The sequence below is a fragment of the Eretmochelys imbricata genome, chromosome 3, assembly GCF_965152235.1.
Source record: "Eretmochelys imbricata isolate rEreImb1 chromosome 3, rEreImb1.hap1, whole genome shotgun sequence".
NCBI classification, from domain to species: domain Eukaryota; kingdom Metazoa; phylum Chordata; order Testudines; family Cheloniidae; genus Eretmochelys; species Eretmochelys imbricata.
Genome location: NC_135574.1, coordinates 154,540,109 through 154,546,108, shown reverse-complemented (window position 1 = coordinate 154,546,108; position 6,000 = coordinate 154,540,109).

The window sequence follows — 6,000 nt, the reverse complement described above, 5'->3', positions numbered from 1 at the left end:
TTATCTAATCTCATACCTTAATCCATGCAGAAGGCATAATTCCTTTCTAGTATTTACAGTGCTTTTTAAAAGTTTAATACATACATATTGATATTTGTAAATTAAGGCACCATTTATTTTGCAGCTTCAAATTTACAGCTCTCACCTATAAAAATCAACTTAAGAGGGCTGGGGTACAGAACAAGTAGCAGTTCCTTGTTCCCACATATATCCCAAATGGACCACTCCTGTTTTTGTCTTTTACCCACTGTAGGGGATGATGGTTCTGCAACAAGATGTTACAGGATTTTTTTTCTTCCCATTCTCAGCTATAAGTCAAAGGTCTGTTACACTCAAGTTACTCCATAGTAACAAAAACACTAATCAAGTTACATGCCCTGCACACAATACAATGCAACTGGTCCTTTAAACATATTGTAAAATACAATTTAAAAAATAGTCCAAATAATTTCAAGTTTTCTTGTTTGTTCACCATGTGTTTGTCTGAGACACCAGGGGGCACTGTTGCACTCCTTTCAATTTAAATTGAGCATGAGCAGGAAACCAGTTTCTACTAAATGTCAAACACTGGATTTAGCATTGCATGTAATCCTTATTCAGCGTCTATTAAAACAAGTTGAATAAATATGGTTATTTTGTTTGTTCTAAAAAAAAGGAGGCAAATTATGCAGTAACTATTTCTGTATTGTCTGTAAGCTTTTCCATAATAAATGAGTCCCAGATGATTTTAAACCAAGCACTTGTATCCAAGTAGGTGGCTAGGGAGAAGTTTGCTACTTCTAAGAGTTGAAAAATAAGCTTAGAACTTTTTAATTAATTATTTCCTTGCAGGTAGACCCAGAAATGTCACTGAAGTATCCAAGGGCAATCTGGATTGAGTGGTTTTAAAGATTAAATCCAAGATACAAATGGAAAATTTGGCCACTTCCAAAATTTCCACTAGTTGTGCAAGGCAATATCTCCCTCAGTCTGTACATTTACATTTTTGAATATTTTTGATTCGAGAAGGGCAAAGTGGCACTGGAACAGTACCTTGTAACGATTCTCTATAATGGAAAGGCATACAGAGGAAGCACGAGAGGGATCCGGTCAGAAAGATGCAGTAGATCAGCAAATGGTTGGAAAAGCACAAGAAAGATAGATGTTATGCCTGAAAATATTTAATATCGCCAGGCCTAAGTATGTAACACAGATTATACAAAGTGATGGATTTTCAGAAACTCTTGGAATCCGAATCTAGATAATTTAAGAACATTGACAAAATGAGCCACTAAAAAGGTGTGTTCTCTTTATAAAAAGCCCTATATTTTAAGTATCTCCTTTAAAAATATGATTTCCTTCTTAAAAGCATGATGTTGCACTCACTGCTGCACCAAAGCAAGCATAACAATGCTATCTATCTGTTTTTCAAAAAGGCTGTGTCTATAGTGAAAAACTGAATCATTGGTAGTTGAACTGATTGGTTAGCACAGTTGAGTATCGACAATACAGCATATCCGTGTTTAAGTTTTGCCCCACATCGACACATGGATTGAATTACAGTACTGCAGTTGCATTGCCCTGTGGGTACCTATCAGAGAGAGACTTCTGGAAACTTTTGAGGAGGCTGACAGAATTATGGAAGGAGAGAAACTCCCATGAATCCTCGGGTACCAGCACCATTTCCTCTAGGACTTTTCTCAAAATGGAGGTCAAGGTGAATGTTCAGAAAGAAAGGTTTCTGCCAGAGCTTGAGAAAAGCAGTTGCATGGTGACTGCAGCAATACGGGGAAGCTGTTCTTGATCTTGCAGGCAGGCAGAGACTGAGAGCAATAGTTGGAGGTGTTCCTGCAATGATTGTATATCACTTACCCCAAAGAAACTGGGTCTTTGTGGAACTTGAGGATGAAGGAGCACAACTTTTGGGTCTGAACCATGAGCAGCTTGGAAGAACAAAATTGTTTTTAAGTTCTAGGATGAGCAGCAACAGCTGCTGAACTTCAGAGTTACAGAAAAGCTCCTTCCTAATTCTGTAGTGAGCTAGCCCCAACACCACACCACCAGAAAGAAAGTTCCACTCTCCATGAATTACCCTATGGAACCTAGTTATCCCAGATAACTGTTGGTCAGTAGAGCACCAGTTCAGGTCAGGAAAGTCCATTTTGTTGTGGAGGTTTATGTGGCAATTTGAGTTCCAGTTTTAAATTGGAAGGGACCATTAGATCATATAGTCTGACCTGTATATAACAGGCCATTAACTTTCACCCTGTTATCCAGCCCAATAAATTGGGTTAGACTAAAACATTTTAACTCCATGGGGAATCAACTGTTGTGTGCCACTGGCAGAGAACAGAAGAGCCTGACTTGCCACCAATGTTTGAGGCCCCTGCAGTGGCAGGGAACTGATTAGGTGAGATGTGCCCAAACACTTCTTCATATGTTGCAGGGACTTGAGAACTAGCTGGCAGAGATCACTGAGAACTTTAAACAATTGGGATTCATTTCCTGTGCTGTAGCAGCGGAAGGAACCCATATGCCCATTCTCTCTCTCCTTCCCCAAGCCAGCCGTGTCCGCCGCCCCCCCTCCCCACACTACAAAAACAGCAGTCTAGGATTACATTAGCAGAGAAAGGTACTACTCAGTGGTGATCTAGGCATAGTAGCAGACTATTGGACATAGGGTGGTGGCCAGGCTTTGACTTTCAAGAGTGGACATTGGGGTCCTATGTTACCACTGTGCAATATTGACATTCATCATAGCTTATTGGCATGATCTACCCCAAGGTTCTGTGCTGGCACCAATTCTTTTAACCTGCACACAAATGACCTTCCACTTACCCACTCCTGCAGGTTCATGTACACAGATAACGTTTGCTTAGGCATCCAAGCAAGGTCATTCCCAGAACTTGAAGACACTCTAAATGCTCACTTGTTTAAGATGGCCAAATACTATAGTGGGTCACATTTAGTTGTAAATTCCACGAAGACAGTTTTGAGTGTGTTCCATCTTTACAAGGCCAGAGCAGCCCAATAACAATATTTTTCTCAGTGGTCATCGCTTGAACACACAAATCCCACCTAGTCTACCTCAGGGTAACGCTAGATAGGTCTCTCTCATATCTTAACCACCTGAGGAAAACTGCTGCTAAGGTGAGGTCATGTAACAACCTTCTAAGCAAACATGGGGAGCAAACTCTCCAATAATCTGGTTTAGCCCTCAGTTACTTTGTAGCAATATGGTGCTCGAACAGAGCCAGATCAATCTCATGTCAATTTGATTAATACACAACTACACTCAACCATGAGCATTATAACTGGGATGATTCGACCCACACCAGTACCTTGGCTCCCTGTGTTAAGCAAAATCACTTCTCCAGACTTCCATCGTGAGGATATTACATCCAGAATGATTGAGACGATCAGGGCAAACCTAAGCCTACCACTATACACTGATCTCTCTGGCACCCACGGGCACGCTTGTCAAGGCACCTGTTGTGAGGCCACTTGTCCAGCTCAGATTTCTCTGTGATGTCGTGGTGTGAAGAATGGTCTGCAGCTGATGTCAGAAACCAGTCTCCTGTAACTGACCCGACCATGGATGGACCCAGCTTTGATTTGCCACACCACTCATTGGCCCTTCTGAACCAACTTAGAACAGGCCAGGGTCAACGTGCAGTCAGCCTTCACTCCTGGGGCCGAGAAGAGAATCCCACATGCTACTGTGGCCAAAGACAGACATCACACGTCATTGACAACCATCCTCGGACCAGATTTGATGGTGGTCTGAGGACTCCACACTTCACTGATGAAGCTGCCACAAATTGGCTAGGCAAGCTCTGCACCTGATAAGCAGCAGCAGCTCCAAAACCACAGCCAAGACCTGGTGTTATCACTTATCTTGAATAGTTCTGTGGGAGTACAAGATATTGACAGGGGAACGCTGCCTGATGCAATGCAACTGCTTCCCTAGGCTCTTCACATTTGAAGTCATTCCTTTGCTTTCACTTGGTCATATATCATCACTAGTTTTTGCCATTTCAGCATTCACTTGATTTCGAATACACCAGTGTTTTCATTTGAGGTCAGTGCCTGGAGGGAGGAGTTCCGAAGGAACCAGGTTCTTCAAGATCATCAGCATTTCCCTCCATTTTGTTCTCTGTAGCCTTTTGCTTTAGTATTTTGGGGTAAGGGATTTTCTGAGGCAGAGCTCTATCCCAGTGATTCTCAACCAGGGATCTGAGCACCTGTGGGGGGCCGCAAGCAGGTTTCAGGGGGCTGGCAAGCATGGCTTGTGTTAGACTTGCTAGGGCCCAGGACAGAAAGGCAAAACCCCACCGTGTAGGACAGCAGCCCAGAACCCCAAGCCCCAACACTTGGGGATGAAGCGGAAGCCTGAGCAACTTAGCTTTGTGGGGCCCCGGACAATTGCCCTGCTTGCTACCCCTTAATGCTGGCCTGGCTTTTATATGGAGAAAAACAGTTGTGACATAGCTGGGCTGTGGAGTTTTTATAGCACGTTTGGGGGTGGGGTGCCTCAGAGAAAAAGGTGAGAACTCCTGCTTTATCCAGACTTCAGCCTTTTGGGTGCTGGAATGTGTCCAAGCAGTGGATGCCTTGAATCATTGTGTGCCTGCTTTTTTGAACTACTACTACATGTCAGGACAAGAGCACAGAAGCTGCTGCTTGACAAATTCTTGTAAGGAGATAAAGTAGATACCCAGGCTGTGAAGACAGCCTAAAACGGTTGTACTACCAAACCACATAAAAACCCTAACTCCGAAAAAAGTTACTGACTAGTATTGCTTTGCTCAACCTCCAAAGTTATGTGAGCAGATAATGGGTAGAATAGTACCAAGAGGGGAAGGGCAGCTGACTGATGACCATGTTGGTTTCTGCCCAGGATGTTCATCCTGTGGTCCAGTTGCAAGCCTAACTCAATATTGACATTAAGTGTGTCACCCCGATTCTGGGTAACCCTGCCTACCCCCTTTTACCACTGTTAATGAAATCATTCCCTGATTACACAAAACCTAGAATACACAGATTTATCTATATACACAAACAGATGAAGGGCAGCAATTGGGGGGAGACAAAGCAAAAACGTGGAAATATTTGCCAGTTTCATAGACTTTAAAGGTACCTTTTTGAACCTTTTGAACCTTAAATTGCTGCTAAATAAAACTGATCAGAAGACATATGACCTTATTAAACCAATCTACCAATCAAACATTGGATAAAAACTTTGCTAATTATAAGCCTGTCAGCATGACATCACTCCCAGCCAAGTTAATGGAGCAGCTGATACAGGACTTGATTAATAAAGAATTAGAGGGTAATGTTAGTTTAACTATTTTCCATAAACCCATGTTGATTTGCATGAATTATGACTTTTTCTTTATAAGATTACAGGTTTGGTTGATAAAAGTAATAGTGTTGATGTGAAAGACTTCTCTAAGGCATTTGACTTGGTACCATAAGTTTCTACTACAAAATTAGAATGATATAAAATAATGTATGTCATGTTGCTGTAGCTATGTTAATCCCAGGATATTCGAGACAAGGTGGGTGAGGTATTATCTTTTAGTGGACCGACAGAAGTTGGTGACAAAGACAAACCTTCAAGCTTCAGGTCCTGAAGAAGAGCTCTGTGGAAGCTCGAATGCTTGTCTCTGTCACCAACAGATGTTGATCCAGTAAGAGATTAGTTTACCCACCTTATCTCCATAAAATTAACCTGACAAGAAATGTCATCGAGTGGGTGTGTTTCCAGACGGGTTCCACAGAGATCGGTTCTTGCCCCTACACCATTTAACATTTTTATCAATGACCTGCACGAAAACAAAATCACTGATAAAGTTTGCAGATGACATACATTGGGAGAGTGATAAATAGTAGAGGACAGGTCACCGATTTAGAGCAATCTGGATTGCTTAGTAAACTGGGTGCAAGCAAACCATGTGTTTTAATATAGCTAAATATAAAGCAATACATTGAGGAACAAAGAATGCAGGTCATACTGAC